This window comes from Protopterus annectens, chromosome 5.part1 (genome assembly GCF_019279795.1).
Source record: "Protopterus annectens isolate FY-2018-M chromosome 5.part1, PAN1.0, whole genome shotgun sequence".
In the NCBI taxonomy this organism is placed as follows: Eukaryota; Metazoa; Chordata; order Ceratodontiformes; family Protopteridae; genus Protopterus; species Protopterus annectens.
The window spans coordinates 320091503-320114118 of NC_056736.1; positions in this window are offsets into that span (position 1 = coordinate 320091503).

Genomic DNA, 22616 nt, shown 5'->3' on the forward strand with positions numbered 1-22616 from the left:
TTCTTGGTTTGTTCCTCATAAAATTTGTCATTTTCTGGCAAATCATTAGGAATGAAGTCATTAAATAATGACAGACATTGAGTTTCAGACTTCATACCCTTCAGAAAAATAAATGCTAAATCAAGACCTGTTACTCTATCAACTGTCTAAATTTATACAAGAGCAATTTTTAGCACTGTTTGTATGTTCCCCCAATATATTTGGCCTTGTCCAGATTTCCTGTGTTAAGAGGTTAAGAATTACGTGCAAATAAATCACTTTATAGAATTAAGTATATCCAAACCTCTAAACTGTCCCTGATTCTGGATCAAGATGTTGCTCTCCCCCTAATAATCCCTCCGCAAAATTTTATTTTGGAAGAAAACATGGAGGGTTTACAATTAATAAATAATTGTAAGGATCAGAGTTATAGATTACTTTTACTTCAGAAATGCATGCAGATTCTCTTATTTTGTCAGCTGCTCAAGTTAGCAGTACTAATATTAAAACGTGTCCCTTCTTTGACAGGTTCCCAGCTGTATTGTGGAGCTATTTTATATTTTTGTATCACATTTTTTGGTCCATTTTTCATAAAATTGTGGTTTTCTGGTAAATTAGTGGCAAATCATTAAAGACTGAAGTTAGAAAATAATGACAGACATTTGAGTTTCAGATTTTATACCCTTCAGAAAAGTCATACTAATGCAAGACCTACTATTCTATTATCTTTCTAAGTTTATAAGAGTAATATTTAAAAAATGTCCTTATTTTTGGGCCTTTGTCCCACTTCTAGTTATGGCTTTGTCTATATTTCTTGCTCTGAGGTTGAGAGGTATGACAAATGTGTCAGGGCCATCACCGTCATCCAGAGACATTTCAAATTGTGATATACTTTTTGCACTCCACTCCCCCATATAGTGACTCTGGATGTGTCCACTCAAGGCAAGGAGCAGTTATGCAGTGTAAGTGTTCAGAGTATCCCCCATCTAAGGTAGGCACAAGTACTACAGTGGCTTTTCATCTGTCCTTGATTTTGCAAAATGTTCTGGTTTTCTGTCATATTTTTATACTGTTGATTTATGCTTCTTGTTATTCAGAAAATGCATGTTGTTGCACTGCCTGTTGCTCTGTGTTTAAGTAGCAATGCTTTAATGACCATCAGGTAAGCTTGTCTGAGATTATAAGATGCAAGTAAGCTTTAATAAGCATACTGTGAAAGAATTACCAACACTGGAAGCCTTTTTGTTGTTGCCATGCAGATAATATTTACATTACTCGAGAATGTATAAGCCTTAGGTATTGAAATGCATATGACAGTATTTGTAATAAAGGACAGGATTACAGTATTTTCAGAAGCTCATTACATTTGTTGGAGACTTGCAGTCATCTTTGCAAGCTTTACCTGTAAACTAAACAGAATGCCAATCTATCATGTGTGGTCCATAACCTGTGCAGTAATCCTTTAAGCAATTTATCTTGGGCTTGTTTCTTGTTTGCTGTTCATTTTTTACTTTGATCATGTTTTCTCCATGTAACAAGTAGATAGTTGCTGTCAGGCAGTAGGTCTTTTCTGGATAAGGAACATTTTTTCAAGCGGGGGTATCACAGAGATTGCTACTTTCAGCATGCTACTTTTATAAAGCTGAATATAAATTATAATTAAAACTGCAGTGCAAGGAGAAGTGGTTTGAGTTGAGTGCTGCTTGTTTTTTTATACTTGATTTTAACTGTCATTCCAGTAATGTATTTAAAAAGTAATTTATTTTTCATGCCTTACAACCTTTTTGTTTTCATCTAGATATTATGTAAGCTGTCATTTAGCCAATGCATTGAAATATTTTTTTTCTTCTACACTTCATTTTGTCTTGATTGGACTCTCATAATGGTGGTTTGGCACCCAGGGAAGCATATTTAATTAAAGTCCCAGTTTTTGTGGTTTTGAGCATAGCCCCACCCCTTTCTAGTTGACCATACCCTTTCCTGTTGTCCCCACCCATTCAGCTGTCTCCTACAGCACACCCTTGATTTGAAGTCACCAGCCACCACTGGGTATGTGGCTCTTAATGACACCACAACAACACTTACATTTGCCTCCTCCCTCCTTTGGTATGTAGATCGTATGATAGTAATAAATACATATTTGTATATTTGCAACCAGCATACGCATGCCTGTCAGTGTACAGTCATCGATATCTCAAGCATATTTAGTGGATGAAACATGAATGCTATTCAGAATTCAAAAACATAAATTATTGGTTATATCAAACATTAGACAGATTTAAGCACATAACAGATCTATGCTCACTTGACATATATATACACACACACACACACACACACACACACACACACACACACACGTGTGTGTGTGTGTGTGTGTGTGTGTGTGTGTGTGTGTGTGTGTGTGTGTGTGTAGTGTGTGTATAGTACATAGGAGCAGTATCATCAAAACATAAAATAAAAAAGTGTGGTTTTATAGGACTCCACCTTACATCACCTCTCTCCCTTGCACAGAATGAGAATGTGCTGACTGTACTGCAAGATGTAAAAGTGAAGGAAAATACAATCCTTATGAAACTTTTTAACTGCTTGAACACTGAATAGGTAAATGAGGAATTCTAACAACTCAGACAGTTAGTGAGTAAAGTACTCATTATAAAAATATATAGCATATTAACTGACAATCATAATTAAAACAGATTGGAACAGAGAGAGACAGATTGAACTAGGAATGGAATATCTCAGATATTATACTGACATGCCAAGGATTGTTCAGTTCCATACCTATGGTCATAACCTCTGTAAATGGCACAGATGATATTATCATCTTTAATCTAAGTGTTAAATCAAACAGTCATAAATAATTCACCCTTCTTAGACGTTACCGGTGAAAACTATGATGCAAGAAATGACACACTTATAAAAACAGACTTGGGTGCTACCTTCAGTGACTCAAACAATCCTGCTTGGGATACTGTCAGCATGTTGTATAAAATTATTAACTTCTGTATTCAAGAACACATTTTTTTAACATTTATTTACCAGGAAAGACCGACTTGGAATGAAGCCAATTTTCAGCGGAGGCCCAGGGAGAAATGCTCTAGACACATGTCTTTGTAACATGGGATGACACCAAAGTACCTGTTGGAATCCCACATGAACACAGGGAGGACATGCAGACTCTTCACAGAAGGCAGTCCAGCCAAGAATTGAACCAGAAAACCTCTTGCTGTGGGGTGACAATGCTACCGCTGCACCACTGCGCCGTCCACATACCAGTAAAGTATATATATCGCACAGCGGAGATTTTGAATTCCATGCTTCTACTGCACACGCACACAAACACAAACACCATCCTCCCCACACACAAACACAAGCTCTCTACTACATAAGCCCCCCCTGCACCCCCATATGGGGGGGCAAGCCCCCACACCCCCCTACTTAAATATTCTCACTCTGAGGTTGCACTACACACAAGCACACACAAAACACCACCACACAAGCTACATTCTCCTCGCACACACACATCAGAGCAACAAAACACACTGACACACACCACAGCCCCTACCCAAAACCCTTAACATACACACACATACTTACCTGAATCTATAACCACAGCAAAACCTCAGAAGCACGAAATTCAAAACCGCTGGTATTCGAGGATTTGAATTTCACACTTCTGAGCTTTTGCTGTTCTCAGGATTTCACTTTATGAGCTTGAAATACTGAATGTCGATATTTCAGTATTTTGAGCTTTTAAAGTGAATCCATACACACACACACACACACACACACACACACACACACACACACACACACACACACACACACACACACACACACACACACACACACACACACACACACACGCAAAACGTTTTGGTGGAAACACAAAATAAGTTACACAGCAGGAAATAAAGAGCACCGCTTAGTGTTCATAAAAGCAACATTAGATTAAATTACATTAACAATTTGCTTTTATTACCACATTTTCTATATCTAACCATGAACTTATCTTTGTCTCAAAGGCTGAAAGCAAAAATTAGGTATTCTTTAATTATATTAGGAAACTGAAAGGTCAGCACTTTGAAGGTAAATATATTATAAATAAACAATTAAGTGATTACACAGCCACAGGATACAGTACAGTGCATCTGCAAAAAATGTGCAGACTTTACAATAAGTAAAGAAATATGTCAGAGTGCCATAAAGGCAAGGACAGATATCTGTTAAATCACTCCAGTCCTTGAAACTGCGACAAGTAAAATTAAAAACTCAAATCCCATGGTCCTGACAATATACATTGTGGCTTCCTACCCAGGACCAAGGAAAACCTAACAAACCCTTTTCAACAATTTCAAAATAATTGCTAGCATCTGGACATATCCCTGAGTCATAGTGACAGGCTGTAGTAGGAGATCTTGTTGTCTGAATCTTGCACATTTCTTTGAAGACGTAACAACAGCACTTGCATTTTCATAGGTTACTAGGCTAGAGGCCCAAGAGCCATTTTAAGCCTAGCAAACTTACCCATATTTATCACAGTATTGCTGACATGTGTCAATACCCTAGGGAATTTTATGAGTTATGATATAGGATTTTACACACCAAGCATTCACAGGCTGCCTCTGTCCATTATGGACATTGGTACCAAACCTGGTGCAATTTTGCAATTTTCCATTCACTGGCCCAAATTATATTTGAATATGGTTAGGGATGATCTTTTCTTCTCATGAATGGGAAGCTTGTTCCAGAAAAGGGGGAATCTTTGAATCTTTGAGGCACATACCCATCCCTCCAACATGTCCTGTTTATGTTGCAGACAGCATTTAGGTTCTTAGAACATGTGTTTCTGATACTATTTGTTTTAAGGATGTACAACAATTCCATATGTGTGAGATCAGAGGATGCCTTGTAGGCATAGATCGCTGCACAGCAGTGTGTAACAGATCAAGTACAGGGACAGGGATTTGAGATGGTCAGCATAGCACTTGCTCTTTACTCCCCTGTATTCTTTTTGTGAGGAATCTCTGTGGTTTCTTAAGCTATTTCAAGTGCTAGGTCAGGTACATGTCGAATGATGTATTGTACTCAATGATCTGTTTCATGAGAGCCCTGTACAGTGGAACAATAACCTCCTTGGACCTGGATGCCATGTCCTTACTTATAAGTTGTGCAACATGGAATGAGTTTTTTAAAACAGTAGGCACATGATGGTCAAATGTCAGGTTAATCTCCACATGCATTCCTGGATCCCTAATGACTGGGTCTACCTTTAGTGATGTATTAGCAATGTGTTAATTTTCTGGGGTGTTCATCTTTCCAAAGGGTGATATTATGCATTTTTTCACATTGAGTTTTAGTCCATGGCTCTGGCACAAGTTGTTTTGCTGGGTCAAGCTCTCTTAAAAGGTATCTGTGACTTTAGGGGACTCAATGGCCATGCTTAGTTTGCAGCAAACATGGTCTACTATAGGTAGGCCATTGACATTTACCTTGACTTCAGAGAAGTAGATGACAAAAAGGAGAGGCCCCAGCACCGATCCCTGTGGGACCCTGTTAGTGACTAGCCTCTTTGTGGATTCTCTTATCCTAACTTCCTCTGTCCCTTCAGTGAGTCAGCTGATCATCCTTTGGGTGACATATGATTTTATACCTAATTTTGTAAGTTTGTCTGCAATGCCTAAGTGAAGTACTGTGTCACTGTGACAAACACCTTGGCCAGTTTGACGTGGGCATTGTGTACTGTTTTACCCTCATCCATAGCTTAATGACCTTCTCAAAGAAGCCCTGCCTTTGACAAAACCGAACTGGGAAGGGTCCAGTGTCTCTAGGTTTCATATGTTATTTCTTATCAGAGCAATGATAATTCTTTCTATGGCCTTGCATATGAGACTAGGCAGATTTATGGGTCTGTAGTTCCCTGGTTTCATGAAAGGCTCTCCTTTGCGCAAAACTTCGTAATGGCGCTGTCAATACATTCTGTTTAACATGATCATGCTAAGGCTTTTTACACCATTCCACATATGGGAATAGAATAACTGACAAATAAAAGGCACTAATTATCAATCCAAATGTTCAATGGGTAAGCAAAATACTGGTTAAACTAGACACAAATACTCATGCTGGGGGATTACCATCTCTAAAATGACAAGAGTAACAATTTAAAATTCTGATCAGTGTGTATCTACTAGAGTCAGAAAACAATGTTGCACAACCCTTATAATTCAAAAGGGCATGTCTTATCACTCCAGAGGACATACTGTACCTCTCAGATGTACTTCATACCTCATGAATTCCACCTATTGTAAAGAACTACGTTTTATAGTTTTTGAACAAAATGCTGAAAGAATGTACAATGATTCATTGATTTCATTATTAGAAAATCAAAGAGATGGGAAACTTGAAATATTTAGAAAGGCTTCAGGATTTATCACTACATTCTTTCTTATGGGTTACTAAGAGATTATCTCTTCCTGGTCTGTAAGGCAGAGTCTGATCTGATTCTGCTTGAAAGTTTATCAAAAAAAATCACATCATATTAAATAACACAATCAAGGAGAGTGTGTTGAGCAAATGGAAAGAGTACTTTGAGGGGCTGATGAATGAATAGAATGAGAGGGAGAGAAGGGTGGATGATGTGCGGATAGTGAATCATGAAGTACAATGGATTAGCAAGGAGGAAGTAAGGATAGCTGTGAAGAGAATGAAGAATGGAAAGGCTGTTGGTCCAGATAACATACCTGTATAAGCATGGAAGTTTTTATGTGAAATGGCAGTGGAGTTTTTATCTAGATTGTTTAATGAAATCTTGGAAAATGAGAGGATGTCTGAGGAATGGAGAAAAAGTGTTTTGGTCCCGATTTTTAAGAATAAGGGTAATGTGCAGAGCTGTAGTAACTACAGAGGGATTAAATTGATCAGTCACAGCATGAAGTTATGGGAAAGAGTAGTGGAAGCTAGGTTAAGAAGGGAGGTGATGATTAGTGATCAGCAGTATGGTTTCATGCCAGGAAAGAGCACTACAGATGTGATGTTTGCTCTGTGAGTGTTGATGGAGAAGTACAGAGAAGGTCAGAAGGAGTTGCATTGTGTCTTTGTGGACTTAGAGAAAGCATATGACAGGGGGCCTAGAGAGGAGTTGTGGTATTGTATGAGGAAGTCAGGAGTGTCAGAGAAGTATGTAAGAGTGGTACAGGATATGTACGAGGGTAGTGTGACAGTGATGAGGTCTGCGGTGGGAGTGATGGATGCGTTTAAGGTGGAGGTGGGATTACATCAAGGATCAGCTCTGAGCCCTTTCTTATTTGCAATGGTGATGGACAGGTTGACAGAGGAGATCAGACAGGAGTCCCCGTGGACTATGATGTTTGCAGATGACATTGTGATCTGTAATGAGAGTAGGGAACAGGTGAAGGAGACCCTGGAGAGGTGGAGATATGCTCTAGAGATAAGAGGAATGAAGGTCAGCAGGACTAAGAATATATGTGTGTGAATGAGAGGGAGGATAGAGGAATGGTGAGGATGCAGGGAGTAGAGGTGGTGAAGGAGGATGAGTTTAAATACTTGGGATCAACAGTTAAGAGTAATGGTGAGTGTGGAAGAGAGGTGAAGAAGAGAGTACAGGCAGGATGGAGTTGGTTGAGAAGAATGCCAGGAGTGATTTGTGACAGACGAGTACCAGTAGGAGTGAACAAGAGAGTAGTGAGACCAGCTTTGTTATATGGGTTGGAGACAGTGGCATTGACAAAAAGGCATGAGTCAGAGCTGGACATGGCAGAGTTAAAGATGTTAATATTTGCACTGCGTATGATGAGGGTGGACAAGATTAGGAATAAGTATATTAGAGGGTCAGCCCAGGTTGGAAGTTTGGAGACAAAGCCAGACAGGCAAGATTACGTTGGTTTGGACATGTGCTGAGGAGGGATGCAGAGTATATTGGGGAAAAGATGCTAAGGATGAATCTGCCAGGTAACAGGAAAAGAGGAATGCCTAAGATAAGGTTTATGGATGTGGTGAGAGAGGACATGCAGGTGGTTGGTGTGACAGAGCAAGATGCATAGGACAGGAAGAAATGGAAACAGATGATCTGCTGTGGTGACCCCTAATGGGAGCAGCCGAAAGAAGAAGAAGATTAAATAACAGATGAATGCATTATTCTTCTTTCTTCAAACTTCTTTTCTCTGTTGCCTCAGCAGTTGCTTTAACAAATACAAAAACAATGAAAAATGTTTACCTTATGAGTGCCAACTAAATAATGAAAAAATATATTAAAATTACTATCATTATATTCTGTTTCTGATAAGTTAGTAAGAGGTGACCTCTGCCAGGCCTACAAAGCAATGTCTGATGTGGTTATGCTTGAAGGTCTATGCCTGTAATCATAGGCATAGCTGTAGTTTTTTTTTGTAAAGCCTGGGGCTGATCCCAGTACTGGTACCCCCCCCAAAAAAAAGGTCCGCAATCTGGGGCTCCTCTCTTTGTATTGCATAGAGTGCAGAGATGGGGAGCTAACATCAGACTGGAAACCCTAAGACTAAAAATAAATATCAGTAATAGAAAAATGTGTCAGATATATTACAAAATACATTCCACAGTTAATGAATAAGCTTTCCCATGCAAACATCTCTATCTATATATCTATATGTCTATATACTTGGCCCCCCTGGTATACAGGGAAAAGGCCTGGACAACAGCCCATATGACTCATGGGTGTATGAAGAACTGAATGGAAAAGTTTAAGTTTGAGTGGCAGAAGCCAGATCATTCATTCACTCGAAATAGATGCTGCAACATCTGCAAGGTATTGGAGACACTTAGCAGTAGCTTGGTGTATTACTCACCTGTAGTGGCTGAGTTGGCTCACTCATCATCAGGTAGGAACTTCTTTGCTGAGTTGGGGAATAACAGGTGTTTGTGTGGTGGGGGGGCAGACAGCCATTGAGAGTCAACAGGTAATTTAAGGGTAGGCAGCTCCAAAGGGCAGACTAGCTGACCTGCTACCATCAGAGTCTCACTGTTGGGGGAATGGATAGACCAATAGAGCTACCTGGCCAGGAATGATTGGGATGTAGGACTCTTGCCTAAATCTCCTTCCCCCTCTGGAGAACAACTAGGATGATTTGGAGCAGGTAGTGGAGCCATCAAATTGGATCCTTTGGAGTCAATGTGGACAAAAACATTATATATATGTATATATGTATATATATATATATATATATATATATATATATATATATATATATATATATATATATATATATATATATATATATATATATATATGTATATATGTATATATGGGTTACTGATAACTGGATGAAAATTTCAGCTGTCAAAAAGAAAAAAAGCCATCACAGCTGATTACAAATTAGTTGATCAAACCTGTCAGCTTTTTTCTTGTGTGTGTGTGTGTGTGTGTGTGTGTGTGTGTGTGTGTGTGTGTGTGTGTGTGTGTGTGTGTGTGTGTGTGTGTGTGTGTGTGTGTGTGTGTGTGTGTGTATGTGTGTGTGAGAGAGAGAGACAGAGAGATTGCAGTACAGTGAAGATCTGGGAATTTGCCCTTTCTCCACTGTAGTATATATATATATATATATAAATAGCAGGGGGGGTGTAGGGTGATTTGTCCTCCCACAAAAAACAACATTTTTCTTTTTTTGTTTGTTTTGTTTTGATATGCTGTTGATCGGCAAGTTGTTTTCGATCAGTTGCCTTTCAATAAAGTGAATATATATAAAATAAATACATGAGTATGTATTGATTAATCTACAGAAACAGATATTGCATTTGACACATCACCAAATCTGATCATAATGCCACAATGCTCACCATATCACACACAACCGTGTATGTCCAAAACAAAGCAAATCTAGTTGAGCCACGTTCAAATATATACAGCACAGTTAGACAAACAAAATAACTAGACGAGTGTATTTTGCGTGGGGGAGGCTACATGTCTCAACCCCATGTTAATTATATGCCAACTCTGAGATCACATTACAGTTAGAAAGAACAGATTCCCTATTCCTGCTGTACAGTGATCTCATAATAAAAGACAGTAGATGTTCATCTGATACTGGTACTATACACATAAACAAGGGCCAAATATCTGACAAATATTAGAAATAACATCCTGACTTTACTGGCACATTTTGCAAGCACCTTAGATAAAAAAACAAATTGCTAGTCCTTTGATAAAGTATGTACAGTTTGAACACACTATTGAATTAGATATCTGGAGACACTCTGGAATTCAGATGGGCTTACACTGATATGAAAGTCTTATCTCAGATAGTTTCTGCATTACATTAAGCCTTTTCAATTCAGAGACTAATTTACTGTTATATTTTACCCCTCATGAGGGCCTTAGCACTCAGTTTGGTTTTACTGTGGAAGTTAACTGCTAATGAAGCAACCTGGGGCAGCAACTAGTGGTAATTAGCCATGTGCTCTCCCATGGAAATGTCCACAGCTCACAATTAACTCTAGGAGAAAAAAAGTTAATACTTGTCGTTTGACGGCACTCATCCATTCGTGCCAATTTAAGTACTCAAGGTACATATAAATGTAGCAGAGAACTGGATGCTTATGCATGTGTTTGTGTGTGCATATGCTTGTGTGTGTATGAGTCTGTGTCTGAATGTGTGTGCATGTAGTGGGGTGACTAAGCTGCCTTGATGTGTGGGCTGCTAGGGAGAATACTAGCATGGTCAGTTGTGACAGTATAGTGTTCAAATCAGAGACATAGCAATGGGCTGTTAATGAGGTGTTTCTCTGTGCCTGGAAACCTAATCAGCCCATTCATTCCCTCTTTCTCTGGTGAGAGTCAGGTAGTAGGGAGGATTCTAGCTTCCAGACCAAAAGAGAAGTATACCCATCCCTTTCACTGGTAGCTTGCTTACTCACATGCCTGGATATGAGGAGGAAAACAATCATGCTTCCGTACAGGCTTCACTTTTTCCCTGGTTCTGTAAAGGAGATCTCCAAGCACTAGTGAAGACAGCTCAGCCATTAATGGTAGGTGACACACCCAACCACCAATAGATGTTCACAAGGTCATGGTCCAGCAGCCTCCTTCCTTCTGACTATAAGTAAGCCTCAGCACATGCACAGAAGCATGTCAGCCTTTGTGTTTCGAAGTTTCTGTATCGATATTGACCATATCAACATAATGTTGATTCAACAAATACCACAAAATCCAATCTGTCTAATCATCTAGTCTTAACTAAACTTCAAAAAGTAATTAAAAAAAAATACATATAAAAAATGGGTTTGATGGTTTTTGCCCCTGCACCCCCTCACCCTCTTTCAATGAGATAGTGTAAGAGACCCAGCTTTGGTATTTTATTTATTTATTTTTTTGATAGATTGTTTTGATACCTTGTTGGATATATTAGTCAAATTTCAAGTTATCAATAGTGGTACCTAGTAGTTTAATGTTAAAGACTACTTTAATTATTGTATTGTTGGAGGATGGGGTTTTGAAATTTGTTTTGTAATCAGTATTGTACTTAGGACAAAAAAAGGAAGAGTTTTGACTTTTTTTGTTTCACGATGAGGTCACATTTGGCCAACTAAGTTTTGATGGAGGTGAAGGAGACTTGAGTGAGTCGCTAAAGCTGAGCAGGAATCTGAGCTCAACATATAAGAGTAGAATCATCAGTATATTGGATTAGATAGGCATGTTTAACAGTATTTTACAAATTGTTGATAAATATGTTGAAGAAAACGGGTCTAAGTATTGATCTCTGAGGTTCACAGACAGGTTCTGGTAGGAAGGTGGGGTAGCCTGATTGCCATTTAACAGTTTGGGATGTGTCTGACAAGTAACTTTGGAAACAGCATACCAGCTAAAATAGTAGCTTGTCACAGGAGACTGTATCATAGGTTTTCGATCAGTCTAAAAATAGTGAGGATACAATATCGCTTGTGCTGGGTTTTTGATTGCTGGTGTTTACAAAGTTGAGCAATGCAGTGTTAGTGTTGTGGTTTGGTCAGAAACCATGATGGGTAGGAAGGAATAGATTTTTGTCAAGAAAATGTTTAAGTAGTTGAATGTGGATCTCGCATTGACATATCTCCAAACTGGTAATCATAACCACAGTAGGATTATTTAATGGACCACTAACTGGAAGCAGGCCAAGTGAAGCACAGATTCTTTTAGAATGCTTCTTAAAATGAGATGCAGATGGTCACCTTTAGAGAATCCTGGATACATCAAACAAATAAACTTTGATGTAATGCAAAATATTCTAAAATCAACCATCTGCATCACAGCAATATATTTATATGGGTCTAGGACTATTCACTGAAAGTCAAATGACTGTGTACAAATCACTGAAATCTCAATTCACTGAAAACTCAATTCACTGAAACACATTCCACTAAAAGTTATATATGGTCTTTTCCCCACTGTTGTGTGACCCTGGAGTTGGTATATATAATGGGGGGGCACCCACATATTTTGGATGTATATTAAGTTCAGAAAAGAGTAATTATTGGAATTGCAAGTATCCATGTATGTACTTCAAAATATTTAAAATAGGTGGGAGGCTACGCCCCCCCCACACCCCACGATGTGGGGGGCAGTGACCCCCACACACACCCTTACTATATATACTAATGCCAGGGTCACACAACAGGGGGGAAAAGGCCATATATAATTTTCAGTGAAAATGTGTTTCATTGAATTGTGCTTTCAGTGAATTGTGCACAGTCAAATGTGTTTCAGTGAAATGTGCTTTCAGTGAATAGTCCTAAACCCATTTATATATACATTTATGCAGTTCAATATGCTGAATGTTCATTTTCTCAGAAAACTGATCTGTGTTATTTTTCCCAAATACTCATTTTCCTTAAGACTCATTTTGTCAAAAGAGGTAATTGGATCAATGTTAGGGATGGGAACATGTGTGCTAGTGCTACAGGGTAATTTCATGTGAGTCAAAGTATAAAGCAAGAAAATAGCTTTATTGTTGTGCATGTGTGTGTGTAAGGGCGAGGTGTGTCTTAGTGTTTTTTGTAGTGGTGCTGTTAGAGGAGGGTTGTTTAGAAGGTAAGGGGCAGAGTTAAGGTTAATGGAAGGGGCAGGATAGCATTAGTTGGCACACGTGAGTAAGGTGTTGTAGGGAGCACAGCTTTCCTGAAGAGATGGCAGGATCAAAATAAGTCATGAAATTCAAGTGTACATGGTACAGATTAGGCAATTATACTAAGATTGGATAAGAATAAGTGTACAACTATTACATAGGATGTGTATCTTTCCAAGGTATTCAGTTGGTAGTTGAGGAGCTGGGCAGCCTAGCAGAACCAGTCATCACATATCTGCTTTCAAAATGCATGTTTTCATGGCAAGAATCCAGTTATCTTCTGGGTATCTAACAGTTCCAGGAAGTATTTCTGGGCAGCACCTTCAATTTCATCCTTCTCATTCTTTTTCGCTATCAGCTCTAGATCATGTTTATTACATTATTACATTTATGACATTATTTGTTACAAATGGGCTTGTCTTCATATAATGGTTTCCACACAATGTACTGGTCATGTAGCCAAAAAATATAGTGCATGGTAAGGATGCTCATTTCCAAGAAACAGCTCAGACTTGTTAAAGAGTGATGCAAAATGCAATAGTACCAAAGGGTGCCAGTATTTAAGAATCCAAAGGGAAGAGCTAAAGTTTTTATCTTTATCAGAAGTATCAGTGTGCTGTATCTCTGCCAAAACTTTACAGGTAGATTCACCTGTATTCCTTTAATGTTTTATATATCTGGAGCAATGATCAACACAACAAACAGGTTCTTCTATTTCCTGTCATAATCAAAATTAATGCCTTATTTTACATGTCTATATCATATAATCGACAGCTTAGATTGTCAAATGCTTAAACATCGACATCTAAGCGTCAAAACCTTACAATATCGAACGGCCCCATACATGAATTCTTTCCTCGGGGAAAGAATTCGCTAGGCTGTCCAGAAACAAAATAAACAAGAAAACCCAAACATAGTGGGGGGCTTTGCCCCTCAAACCCCCTTAACTAAATATACCAACTACGAGATTGCTCTACATTGGAGAAAGGCCAAATCCCTGATAACGGCCAAGCAAATTCTTTCCCGAGGAAATATTTGCGTATGTGGCCGTTCGCTGTTCTAAGCTTTCAACGCTTAGGTGTCGATGTTTAAGCATTCGGTAACCTAAGCTGTTGATTATGTAATAGGAACAATATTTGCAGCCTCAGCACACCCTCATGCAATATATTTACCTCTTTAGTGTCTTTTTTCTGTTTGAAGTTAAGCCTGCAGGTAAACTAATTAATTGCACCTACATTATGAAATGCCTAGTGTGTTACAAAAATAAAGAGATCACTTTTTCTACACTTAATAAAAATCACCTTTGATTTTCTCTTTAAGTTTTACAGACATAAGTGTAGTACTTAAAACAGCAAGAAGCACCAGCTTTGTAACAAGCTACTAAATATCTTTACATTGATTTTTAAAGTGTACAACATACATGCAGATTTGAAACGCATACTAAAATTCAGCAATAATACGTGACACAGAGTGTGTGATATGGTATAACATTAGTTTAATGTGAATTAAAACATAAAGCAAAGCCACTGCTATGACCTTCTGTTGTAGTGTCATTGTGATGAATGAGGGGTTTTAGAAAACAAAGAACAAGCAGTAAACAAACAAATTTTGAACATGTTGAGCTAAACAGCTCCCAGTACCTTGATATATTATCATCAAAGGGAACATAAAAATAAAATACAAATTGATAAGTAATGGCGTTCATCATCTTTCAACTTATGTGTAGCAGGAATTTGCTGTGGCTGTGCTTAGGAGTGATACAGAGACAACCACTGTGATTAGGGTCAACTGTTTGAACCAGTTTGAGAATGCAGTAAGCAAATGAATAATGAGACCTTATGTAAATGTCGAGCTCTTCCCACCTTTGTGCAATTCATAATTTTTTGATGTACCCATGGCATGCAGATGTGAATTATAAAAGTGATTTTTGCATGTTTTGCTAATTTTGCAGTATATATAGATATTTGCATCCACTGCCAGCTAAGCTGTCTCTTATTCTGAGATTCTTGTCACAGTTGCACCAAAACCAGATGCACCAAGTAGCACTCACTGGCCAAGAAGGTGAAAATACAAGCAAAGGCTGAGCCATCTGAACTTTGATGATCAGGAAATCTTAGACAGGTTTAGGATGGACAGGGCCAAGGTCCATGCTTTGTTGAGTTTATGATCTACAGATGGGGAATGGGGGATCCATGTCCTTCCTTAACCTGTGGATACTAAGTTATTTATAGCCCTCTCTAAACTTGCAACAGCAACCTTCCAAAGCAAACTGAGAACATGGTGGGTATTTCACAAGCTTCTTCCACATAGATGCTTCAGCAGTTCCTCAACATGCTCTTGGTACATGTGGATCATACACTTATTTCCCAGTATCACCTCAAGGCTGAGACAATACCACATGTGCCTTCTATGGTATGGCATGCTTTCATGTGGAGCTTGGTGCAATAGATTGTACCCATCTTGCCATTAGGGCCTCATCTGACCACAGGAGAGAGGGGCATCAGAACAAAAAGGGCTACCATTCCATCAACTGCCAAGAAGTGTGTGATGTATGGGGTGCCTGTCAGCCCAGTATCATGGTAGTGCCTGTTATTCCATATTTGATACACCAGCCCATTGTACCACCTCTTCCTGCATGACATGATTCCTCATGGTCACCTAATAGGTAAATACAAAGCATTTTAATGCTCCTAACTGCACGTATTTCAGAATCTGTATAGTGGTATAGGCACTACTGAGTAATCACCACCTTTTTTGTTATGTGTCCCCTCCCAGTTTTGTTTTGTTTGCAGGTGCTGCAGTCTAGCCACTCAAATCTTAGCTAATGATACCAGTCTGTAACCCTCAGGAAGCTGCTGAGGAAGGCTTTAGCACTGCCCTATCCCAGGCACAGATAATCAATGAGCAAGTGTTAGGCCTACTGAAAACTCATTTCCATTCCTTGAATGAGTCTAAGAGCACCTTTCAGTATGACCCTGCTACTGCATGTTGGATGTTTACTATCTGCTGAATCCTGCATAGCATGATCATGCATTGGTCTGGTGTGCAACTGCCACAACCAGTCACCCATTGTGGCAGTGCAACTCCCTCTGTCATTCCTCCAGCCAGTAATTATAGCGATGTTGGCAAGCCAATAGCAGAAGCACAGCAACACCTGCAGCAGAGTCATGCATGGTAGTTGGCTGTGCTGGTAAACAGGTGGCATCTAGTCCACAACTGTGAGCTATTGCATTACTTTGTGAAAATCCCAAAAAATTCACACAGATAATACTTGAAGCATGCAGTGTTACTTGGGGGCTATGATGAGTACTGCGTGATTAATTTGCACTATAGCAGACATTTTCTATATATTAACAAAAAATATCTTTCATAAATTTTGCATCAGTCACCATTTGTACAATGTTGAGAGGTAACTGACTCCAAGTGCTAGTTATAAAAGCAGGGTTTGACTTAAGCGTGTAAAAGCAGATGTTATGAAACATGTTTAGGACTAAAGTGATATCTTTCACTGCAGTGTCTAGAACAGAGAATAAACAAGCAATGCTCCCCAACAGTGTGGGCATTATCAAGGAATTAACATATGCACTGCTTTAACTTACAAAGTCCCATCACTTACTCCCTTTCTGTCACCCAATCTCTTTCAACTCCCACTACGTCCGCACTGTCACCTTACAACACCTGCCCCCATTTTCTTCCTTTCTTCTTTTTCTATCTCCTTAAACCACCATTTTGCTACAAGGTCATATCACTTATTCTCTCTCTATTACCCAATCTCTCTCAACTTCTGCTATATCTGCACTTTAAAATTCATTTTACTACTCTCCCTTTCAAAGCAATTGGAAGTCTTTATGATATGAATTAGAGGAGCCCTTGCTATACTCACAATGAGCACGATATTTACTTATATACAAGATAAGCATAGACTCATCTCATCCAAACTGTGCTGTTAACACTAAAATTAATCTCTGAATCTCATTATATGCAATCTGAGTGCCATGTTCACATGTTCCAATTTATATGTTCCTGACTACTGCTCATTTCCTCCACAAAACTTTTGTACTATAACTATTATATTAACCATGTGTGTATGTTTTTAAGGTACTATGTATCTGTACATCGCTAAGACCATGTTGTATGTAAAGATGTTTCTGACTGTGTTGTATGTTGTACATTTAAATTAACTGTACACTGTAAATTTAATTTTGTTAATGGAGTTACTGATATATCTGTTTGTGGAGCTTTTCTCCCAAGGCCTCCACTGAAAATAGGTTTTGTGAACCAGTCAGACTATCCTGGTAAACAAATATCAAATAAATAAATAAATGCCCACGGGTGTTGTGAAGCCTGATGCCACAGGTGTCTGGCCTTATCCCCCCCCCCGGAAAAACATTAACTCCTTGATAATGCCCACCATGGAAGGCATGAAAGCACTAGAGAACTGGCTGCCTCTTAATTTGGTTTGTATTTTTTATTACTATATACTCTTTTATTGCTTTGATATAAAATAGTTAGTCCCAATATCATAAACTTGCTTTAGCATGTGTAATTGTTGTTAGAGGAAGTATTTTACATCCAAAATATAAGTTATGTAGGTTTTTCTTGTTTACATACACACACACACACACACACACACACACACACACACGCACACGCACACGCACACACACACACACACACACACACACACACACACACACACACACACACACACACACACACACACACACACATATGCAACAGTTACATCCACTTTGTTGAGTGAATACAACTCAGATGTCTCATTGTGATCAAATGGATAAAAAAAATCATAGAAAGCAAGACATTACACCCCTTTGTCTGTTAATCCTCCTTGATTTTGCCATATAGTTCAGCTGTGTTCATCATAATATGTTTGATTTTCTGTTAAATTACTGAGGATTAAAGTGAGTTTCAGACTGTTATTATTTACCCAATATATGCTAATGGACTGCCTGTTGCTATCAAAAGAAGTTGGTATGCACTGTCTGTCTTCCTCTCTCTTTCACACTTGTACTCTGTTGTCTCTCTCTCTTTCACTCTCTCTCATGCACTGGCACACATATACATGTTCATGTTACATGGATGTTAAAAAATGTCAGCTGTTTGCTTTCTTTCTGTCTGAGCTTCACAGCACCCACACTTTAATACCCTGCTGGAGAAAGTTCATTCTCCATTCAGGGTGAAGATGTACAGTTCATCACTATTCTCTGATTATGTTACTGTGCTCAAATTAATGGCATTGGGAATTTTTTTTCTCTCTCTCTCTCTCTTTTCCCCAGTGTTGTGTTGTCAGTACTGCTTTTCAGATAACGGTAAGAATTGCATCATGGGCTGTGTCTGGAAATTCGTTCCTGGGTGAGTACTGTTTTCCTCTTACTGTTGTTGAAAATGTAAGTTTCTACTTAAGGACAATGTGGATGATGCTTCCATAGATCAAGAACAAGTGCTGTTGTGAGCTTGATGCTAAGTTGCTCTGATGAATGGATGGACTGTATCAAAGGAACAATTTACACTGACCTAACTATGTTGCAGGACTGAGACCTTGAGAGACAGGTTTTACCACCTGTTGTGGAAATCTGATAAGGCCTGGCTGCCTCCATGTTCTTCATGTCCCACTGTTGCAGTCATCACATTTGGGTTATCCCTGGCAGGGTAGCCCTTGGCCGGCCCGAATACCAGAGGCTTAGTATTTCTGCATCAGTTGCTGTCGCTTCAGGACTGACGTCAGGTTGTCAGTAGTATAAAGTAAGGCAGCCGACGCCATTACATCAGTCTTTCTTACCACGGAGCCCAAAGCAGAAACAGTTTGCATGAGTGCCAGTCGGCCCCTACCTGAGTTTCGTCTTCCTTATTGAAGCTGAAGTCTTCTAAAGCTAAGTACCCCATTTGGGAGCATTTTTTCTTGCACTAACCGATGTCAGAAAAAGTTAACAATTGTCTCACCTGTGGAAAGCAAATACCACACCTAGACTTTCATTCTTACTGCGTCACTTACTTAGGCCCAGACCACGATGTCCCCCACTGTCGCTTCTGTGCTTTGTTTAATGCCAAAACTATACATCGTTGGGCCCTTATTGTAGCTAGATATTTTCACTTACAGTCCTCGAATTCCGATATGGCTTCAGTAAGTCATCCAACAGCAGATCTTCCGAAAAAACATAAAGATAAAGACAGAGACAGACCACACAGGTCCAAACCTACCAACGACGCTTCCGATAAGCTAGTCGTCAGTTCTCCAGTCCTCAGTGAGGCACTTTTGCAGCCCCTGATGCCCGCTTCTGTTGATTCGCAGGCCGCTACCGAGAGCCTTTCGGAGTCCGGTATGCCGCAAACCTCTTCTTAGACTAAGGATCCTACAGTTGTCTCTCCCTTGTATGGGTCCAGAGCCACTGAGCAGGCACCAACTTCCGAAGAAGTCCTTCGCACTACCGATTGACAACACAAACCGACGACCTCTTTCGCATCTACCGTTCTTTTGAAAATTACCGAGTTTCTTAGGCCCAAGGTACGAACCACACCCAAGAAACTGATGACTCAATCTCAGGCACCTGCTTCCTTGCCTCAGTTTCAAATGCTTAAAATGGTGGAAGACCTTATCATGCTGATCAGGGGAAGCCAAGTTACCCCTTCCAAAAGAAAAAGAGATCTATCCCATGTAGTTTTGTCTGAACAGGAGTCTGATGACTCTGATGCATCTGAATATGAAGACATGCAACCCCGCTCTGCTTATGATGATTTTAATGCAGAGGATTCCATTCCTTCAGCCTCTCCCCCAGAGGACTTTTCCTTTGGGGAAACCCTTCATACCTTAAGGGAGCATTTCCAATGGGAAAGTCAGGACTACACTCAGTCTAAAAAGAGACTCAGGGAATTCTTGGATCTTCCACAGCACAGACCCCTGGCCATTCACCCAGTCCTGGATGTAGTGGAGGATGTTTTCCTGGAATCCAGTTTGACTCCTGACACCCTCCCTCCTGCACCCAGAAAACCAGACAGCTATTACAGAGTCCCTGACTCACACAAATTTCCTTTTAAAAATCCTACTGCTGACCCTGAGGTAATTTCTCAAGAGCCTAAAGGAATTAAAGCAATCTCTGCTAAGAATCCCACCCCCTCGGATAAAGATTCCCCGAGCACTAAACAGATGGGGTAAGAAAGTATACACCTCTGCTAGTCTTGCTATCAGAGCACTAAATTGCCAGTTCCATATGCAAAAATTTCAGCAACATACCCTGGAATTCCTCAAACAAAAAATGTCTTCCTTTCCTGCTTGTGCAGAATCTAAAGAGTTACAAGAGTTAATGCATTCTGCCAGTCAAGTAACTAAACACACTTTGCACTGTGGTTTTGATGCCCTAGAAGCTTCTTGCAGGGCAGCAGTCACTGGTTCTGTCCTTAGAAGACATGCATAGCTTAAGGAACAGCCCTTGCCAGACCATGTTAAATCAAAATTGTTGAATGCCCCCTTGCACAAAGACAACTTATTTGGCACTAAGGCTGAAGAGATCTTAAAAAAAGATGGAAGAAAAACCAAAATCTATGCAGTCAGTTAAGGACTTCTTACAGGTCCAGCCACCCAGGTTCAGCAGGCATTGTTCCTCCAAGCACTAGTCCTTTCCTGCTCCCACCAGGTCAGTTCAGCCCAGACCCTGTGGAAGCAGACCCCCCGCCCAGACAGCAGCCACAGGGAATGCAGAGATTTAAACAGTGGACTTCCTCCACTTCAAAAACAGGGAGTTCTAAGCCACCCCTTATGGTAAGAACTGACAATAACTCTCCTCCCCCACCACCTCCCTCTGCCCATCTTCACTTACCCCTAGTAGGAAAACTCTCCTTTCATGCAAGCACCTGGACCACCATTACCAATGACCGCTGGGTTCTCAACATAAAGTCCCAGGGATACACATTTTCTTTCCACACCCTTCCAACTCCAAAAGGGTTCCCACATCTATCTCCAAACCAGTGAGCAGAGGCGCAAAAGCAAGTCCTTTCCCTGCTCTCTCTATGAAAGCAATAGAGTATGTTCCTGCAGAACAGAAAGGCCAAGGTTTCCACTCCAGACTTTTTCTGGTACCCAATAAAGAGGGCACCTGGCACCCCATCCCCGATCTATCCATTCTAAACACCTTCCTGGTGATACCAAAATTCAAAATGCTCACCCTCCAGCAGCTGCTACCCATGCTCTCCAAGGATGGTTGGCTAACCACCCTAAACCTAAAAGATGCCTACCTCCACATTTCTATCAGGGAATCATGCAAGAAATATCTCCGTTTCAGGGCAGGATCTCTGCACTTTCAGTTCTCTGCATTTCCCTTTGGCTTATCTACTGCTCCCAGAGTTTTCACAAAATGTTTGGCCCCGGCCATTGCCTTTTGCAGACAAAGGAATATCCAGAGTTACCCATACTTAGACGACTGCCTAATTCAGGCAAACAGCCAGGAAAAGCTGCTCAAGCACCTGGCCTTTGTAAAGTCCCTACTAACCTCCCTAGGGTACACAATCAACAAAAAGAAATCCAAACAGGTACGCACCCAAAGGATTATATTCCTGGGAGCAAGCCTGGACACAGCATCCCAGATGGCATTCCTTACACCAGAAGAGCAAACATTCCTGACAGCCTACTTCTCTCAACTAGCCACCAGACTCTAGTTATCTGCAAGGAAAATCCTGCAAGCATTGAGGTTCATGGCATCTTGCATTCTACTCATTCCATATGCCAGACTGTATATGAGGAAACTTCAATGGTACCTAAAAAGCCTTTGGTGTCAATAATCTCAAGACCTGGAGATTTATACCCATGATACCTTGCCTTGGAAAATATTTCCTTTGGTGGGCAACAGCATGCTCCCACAACAAGGGACTACCTTTCTCACCACCCCCTGCCACCCAGACCCTCACCACAGATGCATCAGACTGTGCCTGTGCACACCTGGATGGCAGGTGCATACAGGGCCAATGGAGCCCACAGCAAATCCATCTGCACATCAACCATAAAGAGATGATAGCTGTCCAGCATGCCTTGACAGCTTTCAAGCCCCTTCTCTCCCCAGGGGCTCTACTGATCAAAACAGGCAACACCACTGCGATGTGGTATATCAACAAGCATGGAGGGACTCACTCCTACCCTCTATGCAGGCCTTTGGCACACAGCCATTGCCATGCAACTCCATCTGTTAGCACAATTCCTACCAGGTTCTCAAAACTCTCCTGCAGACCACTTAAGCAGAAATCTTCTGGACCCACATGAGTGGCAGCTCGACAAAAGAACCTTCACCCTAATAACTCAGAAATGGGGCACCCAGAAGGTCGACCTCTTGGGCTCCCACACCAACCATCAGCTCAGCAAGTTCTGCACTAGGGAGCATCACTGCATGGCTTGGAAAGTGGATGCCCTGTCCTTCCCCTGGGTCAGTCTATCAGTTTATGCCTTTCCTCCACTACCTCTCATCCCCAGGGTGCTGCTCAAAATAAAGGAGGAAAAAACAAGGACAATTCTTATAGCTCCAGACTGGCCTCACAATCACTGGTACC